This window comes from Pleurodeles waltl, chromosome 2_2 (genome assembly GCF_031143425.1).
Source record: "Pleurodeles waltl isolate 20211129_DDA chromosome 2_2, aPleWal1.hap1.20221129, whole genome shotgun sequence".
Taxonomy (NCBI): Eukaryota; Metazoa; Chordata; class Amphibia; order Caudata; family Salamandridae; genus Pleurodeles; species Pleurodeles waltl.
In genome coordinates, this window is record NC_090439.1 from 1,111,546,595 (window position 1) to 1,111,569,791 (window position 23,197).

The following is a 23,197-nucleotide window of genomic DNA, read 5'->3' on the forward strand; positions in this document are numbered from 1 at the left end:
CCGTTCCATGACACAACTAGAGAACTTCTGCTTATTTCGGCTGGCCCATGATGCATAATGCTTTGAAAACCAAACCATGTAAGGCCATTCTGCTCCAAACATTGTGTTCACTTCAGAAAAGAGAACCCAGCCTGGATTCACTTACTTGAAGTAAAAAGAGTGGTCAGACAACAGATTCGGAGAGTGAAATTAAATAGGCCTTTTCATACTTTTCGGATAAATTTCGTCTAGGAGCTGCACCTGATAAAGTGGTACCAATTGTTCAACCATATAAGACTGAAAGATTAGTTTGGCTCATGACATCTAATGCTTCTTTCTTGGGTATAACTAGTAATAGGTGATCATTATCAAATACAATAAATTCCCAGCATCTTCTTGCAGGTACTATTGGATCTAAGTCCTGGCCATTCGTTATGAGAACTTAAGTGTTTTAACTGTATTGTTCCTTACAGAGATAACTGCTCGTTTAGGAGGTCACTTAGAGCAGGGTGGCAGGGCTGATATGGGCAGAAATGGCATTTGCCCCTCTATTAGCCTTATTGCAAGCAAGCAGCTCAAAGCAGATGGTGCTTGGTCTGATCTTTGCCCAACCAATACCAGCTGCAACTGTTGCAAACTGCTTGCACTGATTCCAAAACATGGGGTTTTCACATGCACAGAAGAGGCACAAATATTGGTGGTTTGCATTACTCTCCTTTTTTTTAAACCTGGCAGTGAAATGGATCCCATACCTGAACAGGTGAATTTTGCACTGGGTAGGTTTTGCACCTGCAGTTACCACAAGGTTATAAAGATCTTGTTATTTTTCCCTCACATTTTATTTGCACACAGTATGCTTCTCACCCTCGAATCCAGCACTGCCTTTCCCATGTGCTTGGACAGTATCTCCGCGTACTGCTGGACTGTCAGCCGTTCAGAGCTCAGTCCAAGGGCCTTGCCCAGGTATCCTTCAGGGGACTGGAAGATGCTTGCCACGACCGGTCCCATGTCAGCCACGGATATCCCATCCAGTGGAATGCCCACCATGGGCAGCACTAATGTAGAAAGGAGAAGATAGGTAAAGGGTTAGCAGAGACTAAGTAAGCAAAGCGAGTGGGGAGAAGAAGGGAAATAATACTCTCCTGTATGGAAGGAGACACCATTTTTTGTCACTGGCTTTGCTACTATTATTATTCCTCCTTGCTTCCCACAGGTCTTATCACACATGCATGTGAATGGCATGTCCCAACACAAAACCTTTCAGGTATTACATAGTCCTAGAGGATCAGAGAGATGTTTGGTCTTCATCCCTACGTAAAATATATCCACCCCATGTGCACCTGAGTTCACAAACTGCTTCCAAAAGGCTTAATTTGTCTTCTTGAAGACATGGAGTATCACCCCTAGCAGTGCATAGCAAAGATGGCTGGTCCTTGAAACCTTCCAGTATTCAAGAGCCAACTTACAAGTGAGAGCAGCAGAACAATTGGTATCACCGCGACAAGTAACAACATCAGAAGCGGTCATGTGCTCACAAGTCCCACATCTTAATATTACCCAACAAGTGGCCAGAAGTGCATCCCTCCTGGAGAGCAAAAATGACCATCAAGTTTGGTCTATTCTTTGGTACCTGGTGAGCGATTGGGTTTTATAGGTTATTAAAAACACATTTTCAGGAGGTGTGTTCTTTAGGTACATGCTGACCAGGTTTATTCAGCACTAGAGGTCTGCTGCCCCATTTTAGTACTTCATAGAGAGTGTCATCTCTTCACTATCTTTCACCCAAGAACTAATCGTCCTTTTGCCTTCGCAACCATCACATCCTCTCACCTTGTTCATAGTAATTCATTCCCCTCTTAATTGTAAACATCCACATATTCCTTTTGCTAGAGGCAGTGTTCTACTACCTACGCTAGATGTAAACATAATTAATAACTCAGATAAAATAAAAAATAATTGAAATACACTTGCCATGGTGAATAAGATTTTTAGGATACAATTTAATTTTTGTAGGGCAAAAAAGGGTCATCAGTACAATAAAGCTTGATAAATACAGGCCTATCTCTTGACCAGCCCAGTTTATATCTTGCAAGTGTCTTAATATAGACCTGCTCCCCTGTCTCAGTGGGCTATACCAGCCATTGAAGGTCCTCTCCAGCATTGCATATTTCAAGGGCTCTAGTGGCTGGTATATCCAGCTTCAACAGGCTATAGGTTTATCAGAACACTCCACCCCATGGGTGCACGGTTCAGTAATTTTTCTGACTTAGGTGGTCAACTATTCTTAGCGCTAGGACGCGTGTCTGAGTAGCCTCATGCTCTTTGAAAACCTAATTGATCAGAACTTTCATTGGCTTGCTTTCTTTTCTGGTCCAGCACTCTGAAGAAGCCAAGGTGAAATTTAGTGGGTTTTCAAAATGTTGTATAATATATACATGTCCAACATTATAACTTCAAATCTTGACTTTCCCATGTTCTGTTCCTAACACTGAACGTCCATATCTTCCTGCCTCTCTTAACCCCTTCCACCTCCATGACTTATCTGAACATTGACGCCCCGTGGCCACGATTTTCCCCCTTGACTGGCACTATGCTAAATAGATGCAATAAGTGTATTTTTCATCTGTATCACATGGACTTCTAATATGTAATTAGAGCTTTCCATACAGTTACAACCAGACTGGACTTCTTCACACTGACCAGCCTTCCCCTTGACTGGGTCAACAGGTCTCTTCTTCCACAGAGCACTGGTCATGTGATAGCTCAGTGAGTTAAGGTTCTACCTAGAGGATCAACGCAGCTGTTCATTCTTCTAGTGTCAGATAAAATAGATACTAACTGATATGATAAAGTGCATTGTGAGTGTCGGATTTATAACAGTGCTGTTATTAAGAGGGCTGGGGCCATTTCATGTTACTGCACATTTGTCTGTCTCACACAGTACCACAATACCATCTCCCAGGGATGATCCGGGCATATTCTTCATCTGAAGGGAGGGTAACCTCAGCTCGAGGCATCCCAGTAAGGCCACTCACAATCTGCACCATCCTATATATGATGGTTAAGTAAATACCTCAGGGGTTCATGCACCCACATTTGAGAGCTGTGAGTAAAATGAATGTGACTGCTCAACCTTCTATTGGTCTTAAAATCATGAATGTCCTGCCCACATAATAACCTGGACTGTGTGTGTGGCATATCCAGGTTATAGTGGTCTCCATTCCGGTGCCTTCACTGGTTTCACGTTAGTGAAGAAGTTCTCAAAGTAGCAGCTGATGCGGACACTTGTCATGGGCACCCCCATGTCCCCAAAGTACTGCTCCACCTCGCCTTTGCTGTACATGTGCAGCACTTGAAGTTTCCCGCCTATGAGCGCCTTTGCATTCTCCAGCCCACTGGAGACCACATACTTCGTGCTCAGCCGCTTCCCCACATCAGTCACCATTTTGCCCTGTGGAAGAAAAAATATATCTTTTCAGTCTGAGAACCTGCTATGAATTATTTTCAGCATTGATGTACATAAGGCGGCTTTTCTTTTTTAAGTTATTAAAAGTTGTGGGAGATATTTCACTTCTTTGAAGGAGGAGTATGACAACTTCAGGTGCCTCTGAACCAACTGGCCCTTCTACAAAGAAAGTTCACAGCACTAAATGGGCCAGCTCTGCAGATGCATGACTCTCCTATGCACACACAGAAAAAAATGCAGCACCTCCAGCAACATCACCACTACATGCAGCTTACTGCAGATGCACCTCTACTTTATATCATCATAGAAGACAATGTAGCACCAAGAAACCACACCAACTGCAACAATACTATGCAACTGCAAATACCTTGGAGGCAGCTGGAGGACGGTGGAGCACTGTACCCATGCGGCTGTGGCAAGGCATGGAGTGATGTAATCCTGAACTGAGCTCCAGTGGCAAGTGGGGGCCCCATAGAGACTCTTTCCCCATGTGTGAAGCACCTTGCGCAGTGCCCTTGTGGCCCAAGTGGTGGCCTGGGTTTGAAGTGGACTGGTGCTGAAGCACATATCCCTGGGGACCACTGGTGGGGAGTGCAATGGCATTGCAGTAACTTACAAGTCTGCAGCAATGATACTGGGCCCCTGGAGGTGTGGGGACGGCCTGGAGTGCACTGGGGACCTACCCGTTGGGATGCGACAGGTACAGAAAAATTCGAGGCATGTGCTGCATGCAGCCGACTCACAGGGATTCACTGTGAACCCCTTTGGATCCCGCACTAGACTATCTTGGCCGCATTTATCTTCAGGGTTACCTGGAGGTGTGGGTATGGATACTGATTGCTGGAGGCACTCCTGCACCACAATGGGAAAGGGCAGGGACCAAAGCCAACACGGAGCAATACCATCACTTAATATACTTCAATCCACACCCCTTCTGTGCAAACCACGAAACAGATGGACCCTCAGGAGGTGCCCAAAAAGGAGGCACGAGTGGAGGAGCCCTCCAGGGCCGAGCTACTAGTGGCAATCTAGGGTTCACATACAGCCCCTGAGGGGAAAATAGAAGGTGCATTTCTTGTGAACCGACCTCCGCAGAGTGGGAGACAGAGTCGAAACAGTGGAAGGCGCAGTCGATGTCTCACCGACCAAGATCAAAGCCCTGAAGGCCCAAGTAGTAAAATTGAACACAGATGCATGGGTCCTTAAAGAAAGGGTTGAGGATACGGAAAATGGCTCTCACTGCAACAATCTGCACTTTTTTGGGCTCAGAGAAACAGGATGTGTTCTAAATGCAAAGACCTTCTCGGGGAAATGTCTCTTTACCGAGCTGTGCTCGAGGGACTGTCACTCCTGTTTGTTGTGAAGCGGGCCGACATGACTCTGGGTGCACAACCCCTACCTGGTGCCCCTATGAGGGCCCTGATTGCCCAAATCTTCCATCATAAAGATAACGATTGTATGCTAGCCATGGACCCCAACATTGCCACCTACCCTGATTACACCAAGAAGGTGCAGATGCAAAGTTAATCTTTCTTGGAGATAAAGCAAAAGTTTGGAGCTTAGAACCTTAGATACAAGCTGCTTTTCCCAGTGCACCAGAAAGTAACAGCACAAAGACAAACCCACTTTTTTGAGAAGCCCGAGGAGGTTGGACCTGGAAGAATGCCGGTGCCTGATAATCCAATTACATATGGCCTTGGTGTCTGACAAACGGGGTACAACAGACCGAGCTAGAGATAGCTGGCATGCGAAATGTGTGGATGACCTAACCGACACTGACTGGAAGAGGGCCTGTGAACAAGTGAAACTGGAGTCCCCCGGCACCACATTTAAGCATATTTAATTTACCACTTGTACAGGACATAAATGACACCATACAGACTGTCCATGTTCTACCCCAATAGCCATGCAGCCTGTGAGGGATGCAAACCACCTGCAGCTGACCATGCAAATGACGTGGACCTGCTCACGATTGATGGAATTCTGGACAGAAGTGCTGAAACAGTTGACCCACATAGTGGGATGGGAGTTGAAGGGCACTGACAAAGTATACCTACTAAGTGTTCTGCCATGACGCAGGAACTTTAACATGCAAACACGAACGGTGGCACTGGCTTTGGTATTAAAGCGACAATGCATCACGATCTACTGGGTACCGGTTAGGGCTCCAGATGTCAAGCATGGGTTCTGGATCTCTTAGCAGCACATTAGACATAACCAACTGGATGAGAGGGCAATGGATGACTTAATGGTGCAGGGTACCATGCGTAGCAAGATCTCTGAAATGCCACAGGAACTCATTCCTCCCCAGGTAGCCAGGGTGAGTTGGGCGTGTAGGTTCCATGGCTAGATAGGCATAGGACTACTGTGTATCATGTTTGAAAATTCCATAAACATACTATTAGAAAAAAATTGATGAGAACATTAACCTCAAGTAATGGTTTCTAAGTTTAAGAAAGCCAGCCTGGCTATCCAGACTTTCTTGGCTCAAGCAGGTGGTGCTTTCAATAGAATACCATTAAGAGTAAAAGCAAGGGCAGGGCATAGAATATTTTGCAAAAATTACAAATTCTGAAAAGTTTATATTATATTGACATATGATCCTTCTACTGTGCTGAGCATCATTTGTGTGTGTTTTCCTCTGCTTCTGACCCACTTCTCAGTGTTAAAAGGCCCTACTAGTATAATAGCAGATTAACATAAACTGGTTATTGAGCCTGTAGCTGGTGTGGATATCCACCTCCTGTAGTAAAGGTAGAAATGTGTCATGGACTGGACGCTAAGAAGGTCTGTTGAGTCCTCTTCTTGACTGCTGGAGACAATGGAGACTCCTTCTAGTAGCCATGGTGCCACCCTGCACTTAATACTATGCATGGAGGATGTCAGGTGTTTCCTTAAGAGGATGCTAGATTGGAGGAAATAGCATATAAAGATGCCAAGATCAAAAACCTCCTTGGCAATCTAGTAATTCGTAATTGGGAATAAAACTTAAAGCAAAAATTAATAGCAGGCTACAGTCTCCCCTGACATCAAAAAGAGACAAGCAGCAGCATCCAGAAGACGATCCAAAATAGGTCTGAACTGAATGCATCAAATAGGACAAAATAGTAGCAAATGGGGTGTTGAATTTGACAAAACGTAAGAGAAGATAGGAACTGCAACACATCCATCATTCATAAATACCTTGATCCAAACAGGACTGACATCACAGAAAAAGACTCTACTACATCTTCGATTGGGATCCTTCAGTAATATTCTTTGGACAGACCACCATCTTGGAAAGGGTAGTTCATAAAGCCTGAACACGTTCTTTTTTCTCAAACTTGTGGCTTCGGTTTGGCGCATCAAGAAGCAGCCCAGGTTTGACATTCTTTGCCCAGCTCAGAATTCAGCAGTCCTACAGCCACACGTCATGCCTGATGCTGTGCGAAGTTTGTGGAAAACCCTAGCCCTCTGGAAAAGAATGCCAGAAATTACATTGTGGTCCAGGCACCAAGGATGCATAACCACGTGCCGAGCAAGGGGTCTATCAACATGCTTCCTGACTGTGCGAGGAGAGCACCTTTTGGCTGGCTAAGGGTCTATCTTAACCAACCACTGCTGAGTGCAGCTTGAGCAAAATGGTTTGTGAATTCAGCTCAGGGCCATCTGCAAGGGGGAATCGGCTACAAGAAATGTTTAATACAGTGCCTGACTTCAACTGCTGTTACACTCGTTCAGTATCTGTACACAGGGTAGGTACATGACCTGCGTGCTGACCAGCAGCCAACCCCTGCTACATGCTGTTGAATGCCAGATCCTTTGCCTAACCAGTGTGAGCATCAGGTGTTCAGCATACAGTGGGATAGGCACAAGTCCCTGCTGAGCACAGCTGAAGACCACGCTTGAGAGGGAGGTGCCACATTCAAGGTTTGAAGTAGAGATTGGCCTCAGAAAAAAATATTGCCTTTACATGCTTTGTACTGAAATAACCAGAATATGGTAACAAGAAATATTGCGGAACAGAATATCATCAAAAAAGGTACATATATTGACATTTTAATATATATATAGTGTTACAAGTAATTTATTTAAAGTATTAAACTGGAAAATAATACAAACGTATATAGTTTTAACAAGCAATATTAGATATATATGTATGTGTGTGTGTGTGTGTGTGTGTGTGTGTGTGTGTGTGTAAAAAACGAGGGTCAGGAATCCACCCTTTCTGCATGGTCATAATATATATTCAGTGTGTAAAAACTACAATTTGACCTGTAAAAATAAACCCCTTGGACAACTCAAAACCTCCCTTTTAAAGAATAATAATGTCACCCCATGTAGGCCTTGTTGTCTACAGGGCACGGTGCATAATATTTAAAAGCAGGAAATTTAGAAATGTGATGTTAACCAGTCCCTACAGTGACTAGCACCCAAGGCCTAACTGTCCTATGTAGAAAACCAGAGTACAGATAAAAAATCCTAATAGTGTATCTTGGGAAAGGGACTAGCTAGAAAAATAAACAACTATTTTTATTAGTTATTAAAACTCCAATCCGATGGTGATGTATGATTTCTATTACATATAATTAAGGAAAAGTAATTTCTCTTCCATCCACTACCACATAAGCTATGGTGTAGTGGGTCGGCTCACTTTAGCCATTGGCTAACTTCACTGTGATTGAAGGCATTCTGCTCTTTCACAAGGAGCACATCAGGAGCAAATTAATTTCTTTCAATTCCAGGGGCTAATAGGCCATTGTGAGCTTTTTGAGACAAAAAATAGGTTTAACCTTTTCCAATATTTTTTATATTGTTGAGAGTCCAGCAGCACCCATAACAAGAATGTTCAATAAAAAATGGCAAACCAAACACTGACAAAACCAAAAGTCTGGCAGCCAGTGTCAAACTTATTGTCTTTACCAATGCTTGTTTTCTTGGTGTCTTGTGCTCCCGGACACACCATGAAGCCTCTCAAATCTCACTCTTCTGTTTAAAAACTCGAGTTTGAGCCACCACGTACGCATAACCAGGCCAGTAAACTGATGCACAGAATGAAATAAGAACTCAAAGCCTTTGAGTCTGAGAGACAGCGCTGATCTACAAGCTCATTTAGCTTAAGTTTAAAAACTTTCTGGTAAATGCATTGACTAATTATTTGGAAGAGCGCACCATTCACGTGACTGTACGACGTGAATGCTCAGCAGTGTGCCTTAACCTTATTGGGGTGCCTCAGGGATCAGTTCTTGAACCATTTCTCTTCAGTCTTTTACACTATATTCCCACAGACTTAAGAAAGACATTATTTACGCTTTATGCTGACGCAACAAAATGACGGCCAGGTTAGAGTACACAGGTGTACAGGAGATGGAAATAAACAAGTGCAGGTACCCACTATCCCAGAGTGTCTGTTTGCTAATGAGAGGTTCTGTCACTCTCCCATTAAATATATTCAGGGCCACTGGAATTATGCAGCAGGGACTACCAGATTGTGTGGCAGGGTTGACTAAATTATGTGGCAAGAAAAGGCAAATTATGCAGCATACTGTGGCACATTCTTAAATACTATTAATTCATCAGTTTGTAATTTTTACACGTGGTAATATTGTCTGGGCAAATATTTTACCTCATTAGTAGCAATTTAACAACCAAATACAGAAAAACACCAAAAGATGACCAGTTAATCTTTGCAGGGGGCCTTCCACTGCACGCGAACCCACGTTGCCACATTCTAGCAACGTTTGATCCATTTGAGCTAGAAGCAAAATGTGTTATTGTTAAAAGATTATGCAGCATAGGATGGATTATGTGGCAAACCCAAAAGTAGGCAAAAAGGTCACAGCTGTGCAATTGCATGATTCCAGTAACCCTGAATATATTGCACCATTGCTGAGAAGTGCACATACTCTTCCCATACATAGTCAGATTTAAAATTTTAAGCAAACAACACTGTTTTTAGTGGAAGGTAATTGAACAAATTAATGTGTGTGGCAGGATGCAAGCCTCTGTGTTTAGGTCAAAACCTACCTGACAACCAAGCTGTCTGGTTTGCTAACAACATCTTGGGGACATTCAGAAAGCTTTCCTGGGAACGCATTCGACCCATTGCTTACCATTAGCTTTGTGGTTTGTAACTGATATTTGCTTGCTTTCTATTTGCTGGCTCTATTTGTTTTAGGCTTCATAGCTTGAGTTTGTCTCTTCCGTTGCCCAAATCCTATTTACCGCATTCTTCCACCAGTACTGAAGTTTTGTGAACAGGCCTTTAAATCTTGTTCTTGACTTGTCACATTTGCTGTGCATTTAAAGACAGAGGTCAAATGTCAGGCTCTGCCTTCCAGGGAGCTTGGTGTTTACTTTTCTGTCTCTCACTTCAAAGTGTGAAGATTTATTTGACAATCATGCTGGCTAATGAAGATGTGCTTGAGGAAGGCTGTATAAAGTTTTTTTTTTCTAAAACACAACAAAGTGTAAATGCCTGTAAATAAACTGTGCATATCACACAGTGCCACTCTATGCCACTCTAGTCTTCAAAACTGCACTTTCTGCCAATGAAATATCCTCCATTCTTCTCTGTAGCACTGGACTCTATGCCACTGCACTCTACTCTGCATCATTTTACTCTACACCACTCTACGCCAATGCACTGTACACCATTACACTCTACGCCACACTACCCTGCATCGCTCCACCCTATGCCACTGCAGTATATGCCAATCCACTCTGATCAACTCTGCACCACTGCACTCTATGCCACTGCATTCTACACAACTGCACTCTACTCTGACACAATCTACTCTACACCACTGCACACGACGGCACTCTACTTCACTCTGCACCATTTCACTCTACAGCACTGCAATCTACCCTGTGCTACTCCACTTTATACTACTCCAATGCACTCGACACAACTTTACTCAATGCTAATACACTCTACATCAATCTACTCAGCACCACTGCACTGCACACCACTATACTACTCTGCAACGATCTACTCTACACCACTGCACTCTATGACACTCTAATCTACACCATTGCATTCTATGTCACTTTGCTCTGCACCACTCTACCTCACTGCACTCCTCACCAATGCACTCTATGCTACTCTACTCTACACCACTGCACTCTATAGCCCTTTACTCTGCAACATTGCACTCTCTGCTACGGAACTCTATGCCAATGCACTCTACTCTGTACCACTCCACTCTATGCCTATCCTCTCTACGCCATTCTAATCTACTCTGCACCCTAGCCACTGTACACTACCGTGCACCACTCCACTCTACTCTGAAACAATCTACTCTATGCCACTGCAATCTGCACCACTGCACTCATCGCCCCTGCACTCCAGCCCACTCCACTCAGCGCAACTCCACTCTACTCTTCACCACTGCACTCTACTCTGCACAACTGCACTCTACGCCACCATACTCAACTATGCAATACTTTACTCCATTGCACTATACACCACTGCACTTTACGCAATTGTACCCTGCCACTACATTCTGTGTCACTCCATTCTACTCTACAACACTGTAGTCTGCACCAGTGCTCTCAATGCCACTCTACTCTGCACCACTCTACATCACTACCCTCGACTTCAATGCTCTCTACACCACTCTAATATACACCACTGCACTCTATGACAGTCTACTCTGCAACACTGCACTCTCTGCCATTCTACTCTACGCTACTGCACTCTACTCTGCACTACTCACTCTATGCCACTTCATTCTATGCTACTCTACTCTGCAACACTGCTCTTTGCCACTGAAAGCTATGCTACTCTTCTCTGCACCACTGCACTTTATGCCACTGCACTCTACTCTGCACCACTGTACTCTATTGCACTTTGTGCCAATGCCATTACATTCTATGCCACTCTACTCTATTATGCATTGATCCTCTCTACTCCACTGCAGTCTACGCCAATCCACTCCAAGCCACTCTAATCCTCTCTGTGCCACTGCACTCTAGGCCACTGCACTCCACTCTGAAACAATCTACTCTACGGCACTGCACTCTACACCACTCTATTCCATTCTGTACCAGTCCACTCTATGCCACTCCACTCTGTACCACTGCAATCTACCCGGCGCTCCTCCATTCCACTCTATTCTACACAACTGCACTCCACACCGCTGCACTCAACACCAATGCACTCAACACCACTGCTTAAAACCAAAACACTACATCACTCCACTCAATACTAATCTACTCTGCACCACTGCACTGTATGCTACACTACTCTGCAACATTCTAATCTAGTCACTGCACTCTCTGCCACTCTACTTTACACCATTGCACTCTACATCACTTAGCTCTGCACCACTCTTAGCCTCTGCACTCTATGCCACTCTACTCAACACCACTGCACTCTACAAAACTCTACTCTGCAACACTGCAGTCTCTGCCATTCAAGTCTATGCCAATGCACTATGCTTTGTACCAGTCCACTCCAGTGCACTCTGTGCCAATTCACTCTACGCCACTCTAATCTACTCTATGCTACTGCACTGTACCGTTCACCACTCCACTCTATGAAACAACAGCACTGCACTCTGTGCCACTGCACTCTACTTTGAGCCACTGCACTCTACTGTGACCCACTGTGCTCTACTCTGCACCACTGCGCTCTACTCTGAGCCATTGCACTCTACACCCCTTTACTAAAAAACAATGCACTCCATTCTACGCCACTTCACTCTACTCCAGTCTATTCAAATGCACTATACTTTGTACCAGTCCACTCCACACCACTGCACTCTGTCCCAATTCACTCTACGCCACTCCAATCTACTCTGCAGTCTACGTCATACTGCTCTATGCCGCTGTACTTTACCATGCACCTCTCCACTCTACTATGAAACAATCTACTCTACACCACTGCACTCAGCGCCACTCTAATCTGTGCCATTGCACTCTACTTTGAGCTACTGCACTCTACGGTGTGCCACTATGCTCCACTCTGCATCATTGCACTGTACTCTGAGCCAGTGCACTCTATGCCAATGCACTCTACACCCCTTTACTCAAAAACAATGCACTCCCTTATATACCACTTCACTCTACGCCACTCTACTCTGCAACACTGCGCTCTCTGATACTGAAATCTACACCACCGTTCTCTTCACAATTGCACTTTATGCCAATGCACTCTACCCTGCATTAATCTACTCTACTGCAATCTGTGCCAAACCACTGTATGCAATTACACTCTACGCCACTCTACTATAATCACTCCACTCTACGTCACTGCCCTCTATGACAATTCACTCTAAGCCACTCTAATCTACTCTTCACCACTGCACTCTACACCACTGCAATCTACGCCACTGCAATCTATGTTACACCACTCCACATCACTGCTCTCTATTCCACTTTACCCTATGTCACTGCACTCTGCTCAAATGCACTCTACACCACTTTACTCTAAGCCACTCTACTCCACTCTGACACTCCACTTTAGGACACTCCACTCTCTGATGCTCTCCTACATTAAATTCTACTCCACTCTATGCCACTCCTCTCTACTACACCCTACTCCACTCAATGCCACTCTACAACAGTACGCCACTCTATGACACACTATGCAACTCCCTCCAAGCCATTCCATGTCACTTAACTCCCCCTATTTTACTACAAACCACTCCACTCCACTCCACTGCACTACTCCACTCTATGCCACTCGACTCTACGCCACTCGACTCTACAACACTCTACTCCACTCTGCCACTCCTCTTTCCTACACTACTCCACTCCATGTCACTCCTCTCTATGCAAATCTCCTCCACTCTATGCCACTCTACTTTAGAACACTCTACTGCACTCTACACGATACACTCTATGCCACTCCACTCTGGTCTATACCACTCTATGACACTCTACTCCGCTCTGACACTCTACTCCCTTCCACTCCGCGACACAATTCTATTAAACTCTAATCCCTCCATGACACTCCACAACACTCTACACCACTCCACACCACTCCATTCCACTCAACTCTACTCTAAACGACTCTATGCCACTCTACACCATAACACTCCACTTTACAACACTCCACTCCACACCACTCTCCTTTACCCCACTAACTTTTAGCCATGCTGAACAGCAGCCACGCTGGTGTACAAAATACAAAGTTTTTTTAACAATAAATAAGAAAACATACAATCTTCTCATACATAAAACCTCAATGTTTTGGGTAAGAGCAATATTGCCCAGCACTATAATTTCAGTGCACTGGTCCCCACCAGTGTAGTAGTTAATAATACAAAAACAACAGTACTGAGATGTTGTCAAAATCACACAATGTACTCTCTTTTGTAGTTCTTCATTTATTCTTTCTTTATTGGATCACTTGTTGTGTCTCCTTATACAGCAAACACAGCCTACAGCCAACACGTGTTTCGCGCACACTGCGCTTCTTCATGGCTTAAGAGCAATAATTATTTCTCTCTGTGTATTTATTCGACAAATATAAAATGAGGGAATAATCTACTCCTCCATCTTGTAGGATCATTGGAATTTTGTATTCGGAATCACCATAATCCTCATCATATCTTATCAAAACAACTGGGTTCAAACGTATGTCACTGCATGCATCTGGATTAATTTTTAGTCTTTGGTCATAAAATACCCATGATACAGGATCCGCGTCTCTCTTCGACAGCATCCTCCCTCCTTCACAATTTCGATGTGAAGGACCTTTATCTCGACCCCTGCTTGACGGATCGCCCTGGAATCTTCCGGACAGCAGCTCATGTGACTGTCAAAGTTGTTTGCAAAACTTTGTGAAAATTTGTCATGCAGTGCCAAAGATATTGGCAAGCAGAAAACAGTTTTTTCTATAGAAAATAGGTCCTAACTATAACTACCTATTACTATAGGTTTTATATATATATATATTGGACCTGGCCCTTTTTGCAGGGTCATCCCCAAACTTTTTGCCTCCTTCCTCCTATTTTTTCTGACCAGTTTTTGTTGGCTTTAGGACTCTGGACACTTTACCACTGCTAACAATTGCAAAAGTGCATTTGCCCTCTATGTAAATTGCATTAGTGATTGGTTTATCCCTGATTGGCATATTTGATTTACTAGTAAGTCCCTTGTAAAGTGCACTAGAGGCGCACTGTAAATCAAATGCTACTAGTAGGCCTGAAGCACTGGTGTACCACTCACATGAGTAGCTCTGTAAACATGGCTCAGATCTGCCACTGCAGTGTCTGTGTGTGCAGTTTTAAACTGCCAATTCAACCTGGCAAGTGAACTCACTTGCCAAACCCAAACGTTCCCTTTTTGTACATGTAAGGCACCCCTAAGGTAGGCCCTGGGTAACCCCATGGGCAGGGTGCAGTGTATGTTAGAGGTGGGACATGTATTGATGTGTTTTGCATGTCCTAACAATGAAATACTGCCAAATTTAGTTGTAAGGCCTATCTCTCTCATAGGTTAAAACGGGGCTGCCTTTAAATAACTTTTAAGCACCGTTTTCCTTTGGTAGTAGCTATAAATATGGAGTTTGTGGTCTCTGAACTCACAATTTAAAAATACATCTTTTGATAAAGTTGGTTTTTAAATGGTCACTTTGAAAATGACACTTTTAGAAAGTGGGCCTTTTCTTGCTTAAACCATTCCGTGACTCTGCCTGCCTCTGTATTCCCTGAATGGATCAGACTGACAGTTGGGCTGTTTGTGAATCCCCTATAGGAAGTGGCACAAAGGGAGCTGGGGTGTAGCCTGCATATCCTGATGGGCCATCTGAGCTAGAGTGGAGGGAGGAGTAGTCACTTACACCTGAATGGGCTGTGCCTGCCCTCACACAATGCAGTCCCCAACCCACTGGTGTAAGTCTGGAGCCAGGCCGGGGCAAGGCAGGATCTTGTGAACAACAGAGATGTTCCTTTGAAGTTTGCCAACTTCAAAGGCAGAAAGGGGTATAAGTAGTAGACCCAAAACCCCAGACTTTCGATTTCTTCAAGATTACTTTTGGATTCAAGAGGAACATCTGCCAAAGAGAGGAGCTGGAGGAGGAGTACTGCCCCTTTGCCTGTGACTGTGCTTTGCTGGGTTGGCCTGCAGTTGCTGCTTCTGCCTGAGAGAAGACAAAGTCTAGACTTTGAGGTATATTCCTGCTTGTGAAGAATCTCCAAGGGGTTGGATTGAGCTTATCTCCTGTTTTGAAGTCTCAGAGCCATCAAAGACTTCCTCTGCCAGCACCTGGACTCTCTGCTGAGGCTCCTACCCTGCCAAGTGGTGCCCAATCCAGTCCCTGGGCCCTTGAGAAGTGAAGTTGGCAGAACACGGACTGAAATCCACACACAGAACTCAGTGCGGGGAAGATTTTGTTGCACCACCTGCAACATGGCTGAAAAACAATGCACCACCCACTTCGTGGCTAAAATTGACGCTTCACCTGCATTGTGGCTGGGAAATTGATGCATTGCAGCTGGAGAAACAACGCAACACCCGCTTGCGGCTGCTGATAATGACACAAACCCCATGCAGCGCAGTTTTCTGACAACGTGCCTCCAGATTTTTCACGCATCATCGCTGGGCGTCAAAAGTCAACACAAGCCTGCGCGGATCCGAGGTGCCCATCCAGAAATCGACGCATTGCTGTCTTGCAGGAGAGAAAAACTATGCATGGCCTACCCGACCGGAGAAGAAAATGAAGCACAATCTCCCTTCCGAGTGAGAAATCGACACATTGCTGACTTTTTCAACGCACGGTCGCCTGTTCGGCTTTATTTCTGACACACCCCAGGTACTTTGTGTAACAACAACGTTTCCATTGTTTTCTATGGAGTAAGACTCTTATTCTTTTGAAAATCCATATCTTGACCTGTGTATGTTGGATTTTTGTCGTTTTGGTCTTGTTTAATTTAGATAAATATTACAATTTTTTCTAAACTGGTGTGGTGTCCATTTTGTAGTGTTTTAATTATATTACTGTGTGTGTTGGTACAAATACTTTACACATTGCCTTTGAGATAAGCCTGATTGCTTGTGCCAAGCTACCGAGGGGGTGAGCATATATTTGTATATATATATATATATATATATATATTTGTATATATATATATATATATATATATATATATATATATATATATATATACATATATACATATATATGTGTGTGTCACAGAGCAATTTCCTTATCTGAACTTCCTAGGCACAAAACTTTCCCTGGGTGATCTCCTTAAATTCATATCTGATGGATGAACAACCATACCAGATGGACCAGCCACACTTCTTTGGACTGACCAGCCTTCTTGGAATGCCTTTGTCTACCAGGAGTCCCTGGAGAACAATTAAATCCGCACCAGCTGTTCGTGCTGAAAAAAGGACCATGTGGCTGCACCCTGTCTTCAATCCAGCCCCTTTTTTCTTCGAAAACAGTATTGACCTGCGCCGCGACAGAGGGAGATTCGGTATGCCGGCAAACAGCAACTATGCACTACGTGCTTAACGTCTTCATCCAGGTTAGAACGCATATAAATATTAATGCTGCAAGAGTGCAAATATCTCTCACCTCAAGTCCTGTCTATTTATAGTCCAAACAACATTACGGAGCTTACTTAAGAGGTCCAAATTGTCTGTGACCATTTTGCGTAGTTTGTGCTCGTTACAGCCACGAATCAGCTATTGTGCACCCTTCTTTGTTATAGATGCTCACCGTCATTCAAAATCTTTCTGTAGGTTAATGGTGGTGCTTCGGCTCGTCGCCAAATTCATGTGGAAAGCTTCTCAACCAGTGCTTAATTTGTAAATAAAAACGTGCCGGTGCCCAAAGCCCTCCTCTTAAACAGGCGACTACTGCAATTAAATGTGGGAACACGGAATACTGAGGCAGCGTAATCCTGAAGCCATCTCGGGCCTCTTCAATCCATTTAAAGCCACTCCCTGCCCCTTCTGCTCACTCCTGCAGCTTTCTGCTTTCTCCCATTGTGACACTTTTTCGTTTTTCTCCTTCCCTGCCTTTCCCATATGTGTCTTTTGCTCGCAGCAAATGCTTGGGGCAGAAGAATAAGCGCCAGCCCTCAAAAATAAGTGCTGGTGCTCCACACCGGACACAACAACCACAAATTAAGCACTGTTCTCAACACATACAGATGTAACAATGCTCCAACTGACACCAGTAGATTGTTCTTCATGAGATACTATGGTGTAGAATGTGACATCATTACATTCTATATACATCATAACAAAAATGCATAGTTAAGGTACAACAGAAGGACAACAGCTGGAGGATATGCCCCATCTCCCCCTCAGATCCCCACTAGCGACTCTAGTGCTTCAACACCTACCCTCGTTTTACCATGTCCAGACCTGCCAAGTACAACGCATTACAGGTGATAGTAACGCAAACTGGCTAAATGTCCGCATCCCCAGAGTCAGGGATCAGTCACACAAATCAGTTGTTTATTCCTCCACATAGCTGTCAAACTCTTGTGTGAACTCGTCATATCGTCTGCACATGAGTATCACCTCACTGGAGCCTGCAGCTGCTCTGGGCGTGACCACAGTCAGAGTCCTGCATTAGAGAGGTAAGCTGCCATGACTCGGGCATGGCTGAGAGGGGGTTCACCGTGATGGTGTGAGCAGAGGATATGTATTGAAGAATAATTGCAGTTTTTATTAGTTAATGTGCGCCTTTGAAACCTGCACCCAATTAAACGTAGCTGGCTTTTCTGGTAGGTTTGATGGGGTGAACAGGAAAGGCAGGACGGCAGTATGTCCCACCCAAAAACAGTTCAACCCACAGCATGTTTTAAACTCATCAGTGGCATGAAAGTGACGTGTACATGAATTAAAAATAAGCGCTTAGCAGATCTGGTATGTCTCACAACAGTTTAGCCAGTATCATGTTCCACTATTAGGCTCATAGTTTTGCTTTAAACAGAGTAAGTGTAGCGTACATACCAACAGTCCTGGGAGACAGTAGTTTTATACACAAAAGGTTGATATGTTTGCGTTCTACATAATTAAACACAATCCACTCTAATACCAGTCAGAAGGAAATCATATTGTTCAATATGTGTCCAAATCTATAGGTGTAACCATCCCTTCTTACCAAAGGTGTCTCTGGGTTATGTGGTATATACTACCACTGATTGCAATTGTTATAAACCCCGAAACTGTGTTATATCTTGAAACCTTACTTTATCATGTCTGCTACCTGACAGCAAACAAATGAATTCACATCTTCAGTTCACTACCAAACTTGGAAACCAAACGTTCTCGCACATGTTTTTGACTCTGTGCTTCACTGCCACGTTGTTCACTTACAGTGTATTTTATTACGCAGAACATGTTCTAAGATACTTTGCTCGTAGGCACACTGAATAAGGGAGAATACAAGATTGGCCAAGGATAACTTTTTTTGGACAAGCGGAGAAGCTGGGATTCAATGCAGGTCTATTGCTGCTTAATCACCAGGCCAAGTCTCCCGATTTCCTTCCAGCTGTTTGAATTCATCACATAAAATCATGTCCTAGGACATGATTTTATGTGATGAATTCAAACAGATGAACAATGTCATTGAGTTTTTATTGACGATGCAAGCAAATGGTAGCCTCATTCAGTGAGCACGTGAACGCGAGGCAGTGTAGTAAGTCTACGGCATTCATTAGCTAAGGGGGCACCTGTTATGTTAGCAGCACATTTTGCAAGTGCTGGGGTTTTAGTGAAGAGCGCTTTGCATTCTGGGATTCTAGGGACAACATGTGATTAACTTTAATTGATTAGCTATCCAGGCGGCTGCATTAAAATGTTGTTATTTGCCACCTACTGGTTTGGGGCTGTTTCACATTCCTCTTTAGTAGGGGTACAACGTGTTTTGGCATAAAAAATATTTTCAGGAGGATCATTACAAAAAGGAAGTAGGTTTGTGATTTCGCACAAGCACAGTAGGTATGTGATTTTTCATATGCATTCAGAACAATTAATTCTCATTTAACTTTCTAACAAGCCCGCGTCCACTTTTCCTCATCATACCGGTCGCTCCAAACACGGTGATCCCCTTCTTGGCCGCTATTTTTCTTGTTGTGCAAAGGCCGGGCCCTGTGGAAACCTGGAGGACTGCCGAGGAGAGGCCGAGGGAGCTGCTGCTGCCAGCGCTGGGAGTCTCTGCAGCTTTAAAGAAATGCACTTTTTAAAATCGGCCCCTCCCTGCTAAGGCGCTTTGCAGAGACTCGGCTTTCGGGTTTCTCCACCGTGACAAGGTATATCTCGGGCTCACCCCGTGCAGCCTGCGCTCTGTCACAGAGTGTTTACTGGAGCCCCGCCCCCTTTTTGGGCCTTTTCACAGTAAAGCAGACAGTGCTCTCGAGGGAGTCCCACCCGTGTACCCAGGCGTCACGAGGCCGGACACCTGTGCGAGGCGCGGCACGTGCAGAGAGCGCGGCCTAGGCCCTGAAAACTATCCAATGGCGGCAGAATCAGGGCTTGGTGTGGCTCAGTGTGCTAAACCCTCCCCCTTCGCATTGGTTCTGAACTGCAGGTCACGAAGCTGAACACCTGCAGCGTATCCCGCGTTGTTTTGTTTTAAATATTAATATATATTCAGTGGTTTCCTAGTCTTAAGGCTACATGGCTTAAGGCTTAGTTTGCTTACATGGATTTGCTGCCCCTGCTACACTATGGAAGAAATTAAGGGCCATATGTACAAACACATTTTCCCATAGAAACAGAATGGGCAAAACTGCTTGCTACATCTGGCCCTTAGACTCTAGGAGGCATATGTATACTCCACTTGTGCCGAATTTGCGTATTTTTTGTTTACACAAATTCGGCGCAAAACTAACTCCATATTTATATTTTGACGTTAGACCCATCTAAAGTCAAAATTTTGGAGTTTGCACCATTTTTTGGATGTGTGAACCTAGTTTGCGTCAATAGATGCAAGGTAGGCGTTCCCATCTAAAACATGGAGCTAACCCCATAGACCCATATTTATCTCCCCGTGCTAAAATGACGCATGGGTGGGAGGAGGGGCCAAATAATGGTGCAAAGCTTGCTTTGCACCATTATCAAACGCCTGGGTCAGACCAGGCGTTAGGGGACCTGTGGACCCATTTCCATGGTTAAACACCATGGAGGGTTTACAGGTGCCCTCCTCAAGCCCCAGGAACCCCCCCACCCACACCAGAGGGACACCCGAGGATGGGGGAACCCCATCCCAGGTAAGTAGGGTAAGTATTTTTTTAAATTAAAGTGCCATCGGGGGCCCAACTTGCGGCCCCCTGCATGGCACAGAGTGCAATGGCCATGCCCAGTTAACACTGGTCCCCTGTGCTGGCCATTGGGGTGTTAGGCATGACTCTAAGACACAAGTCATGTGGTATGGATGGTTTTGCGGCAGAAAATGACGCTAGGCTGGTTAGAGGGATTTTTTTTGCCTCTAACCAGCCTAACGTCATTTTGTGGTGCAAAACCCCCTTCTCCCATACCGCCACCCCCCGGCTAACGTCATTTATTTTTTTATGCTAGCCCACCCTTTGTGACGGCTTGCACCATTCCATAAATATGGCGCCCAGCTGGCACTCAGGAATGGCGCAAGCCAGTGCTAAAGTTTTTGATGCAAAACTGCATTAGTGCAGTTTTGCATCAAAAAGTATAAATATGCCCCTGGATGTTTCCACCAAGAAATTTACACCTTTTAATTTCAATGAGCCACTGCAGACATTCGGACTAATGCAGGGTCCCTTTAAACAACTCTGGGTAAGTTGTCTGAACACAGTTACTAGTTGCAAGCCCTGTACTTTGGTAAATCGCAGGGTTTGCGACCAGTAAATGTATTTTACATATGTAGTAATCTCATTTAGTGATTTGTTAGCAGGTTACTGAGTTGCTAAATTGGTTTAGGAAACCATACCGAATCGGTATTTGAAAGATGCATGTTTAGGGCATCCCTTCCAAATACCTATTCCTTATGCTATGTATTAATGTTTTGCAAACAAAATCCAGTTGCAGCACATTCATATTTTAAAGACATATTGAAAAGGAATGGTAACCAATTCACAAACGGGAATGGGGTCTTCTGGTTGGGGGTCCCCTTGTGCGCCGTTGTGAATGGTCAAAAAACAAATTTGTGTGGTAGGCAGTGGTCCAACGGGAATGCTGTCTACATTTAAAAAAAAGGTTTTAACACTTTTAATATTTTATTTTCTTAAAGGCAGCCTGATTTTCTGGAATGAAAACAAGCTGGATTTAAAAACACTCAAGGTGATGGTAATCTGCTGACCTCATCAGGCCACCATATGTGAAATGGCAAAGAATGGCAGTGATTCGCAATTTGAAACCTGCTTCATTATTATGCATGTTTAATCAATCAGGCTTTGTATAGCGCACTTATCACCCGTGAAGGTATCCAGGTGCTGTGTATTCACATTAATATGCACAAAGTAGGTTGGCTTCCAACCCTCTATGATTTGCATTTTCAAGAACCAATATATTAGCAAATAGGTTGGTTCTTAAAAATCTTTACTGGCTACATTTGCAGCCAATAAATGCTACATATGGCCCCTAGTGCGACAAAGTCGGGCATGATATACCCATGGCCACTGGAATTATGCCACTGTGTGTGTGCATGGTTCACTTAACTATGGATTTGTCTCACTTGCCATATAATCCATCATCTCCAGCGTAATTTGCAAACTTTAACATATTTATCTTACTCTTGGGATTTTGTAATTTGCGCGGATTCATCATCAGACCACAGACAAAGGGGGAGGCATGTGAAAAAAGTGTTCATTTACTAACAACTGTGGCACCATTTGACATAAGCAGATGATTTTTTTTTTTAGAAACTTAACTTGTTTAGTCTTCTATGGGTATGAGAAGTTTCAGGCAGATCCGTGAGGATCCGGGGGTTAAATTTAAAATGGGGAGGGTCACACTTTCACATGCTAATCTCTTTGGTGCTGTTCAATTAATCAGTTTGCAATTTGGCAGGCTGTTAGCAAGTTAAGGCCATTGCAAGATCTCAGGATTCACACAGATCCAACAAGGGCGAGGGCAAAGCTATAGGAGGGAATCACAAATCTTTGATTTGCTATTACGTTTGGCACAATTTTACAGATTTGCAGGCTTTGCGGAAGCACAGATTGAGATACAATGTCATCGGCAGCAGATATCTTCCAGGGACATATCAGGAAAGAGATCAAACCAGTTGTCAAAACTAAACTACAACCAGTACATCTTGCGCCCTTATCATGATCTTGTTGTGTGCAGTGTATTGGTGCAGAAGAGATCTGTGCATCTCTTTTGGGTGTCTTGAGGGCACATATTAACTCATGTTTTGCTGCAAAACGAGTCAATTCCTGCCCTGTGTTTCTGAGCTCTGCTGGTTGCCGCCCAAGCAGTTACTCTGAGACATGTGAGTTCATGTATGAGCTCAAGCCCCAAAAAGAAACACACAGATCCCTTATGGAAAGGCACAGCCTAGTATATAGGATCAATATATCACCCTTGGTATTAAAAGTCACTATGAAGGAACACAACAAAGCCTTGCATTGCATATGTCGAGTCCTACAAGATGCAACTGTGAAATTAAATGCAGAGAAGAGTAATTTCCACAGATGTCATTTGAGTTGCTCTGGGTCTGGGGGCAGGCCTTAGTCTGTGAAGATGTCGATAAAATGTCAAAGTGCTCAATAAGGCCCTGGCTCCGGCCTCCTATCTGAGTGATGCCCTACCACTTCTAGGAATGGCAAATTAAACCACACCAAACCACAACCAGCAAGGCCCTCAGAACTGTCAAAACAAGGG

The 23,197-nt window shown here is 44.2% G+C and overlaps 1 long non-coding RNA gene across 1 annotated transcript; it reads right to left on the reverse strand.

The window, feature by feature from the left end:
- Positions 1-1,959: 1,959 nt before the first annotated feature.
- LOC138274740 (uncharacterized) lies at positions 1,960-19,550 on the reverse strand. The gene is made up of 2 exons (XR_011200392.1): positions 19,424-19,550; positions 1,960-3,430 (listed from the first exon to the last, which is right to left on the reverse strand). It is a non-coding gene; the product is annotated as an uncharacterized lncRNA (long non-coding RNA).
- Positions 19,551-23,197: the final 3,647 nt, after the last annotated feature.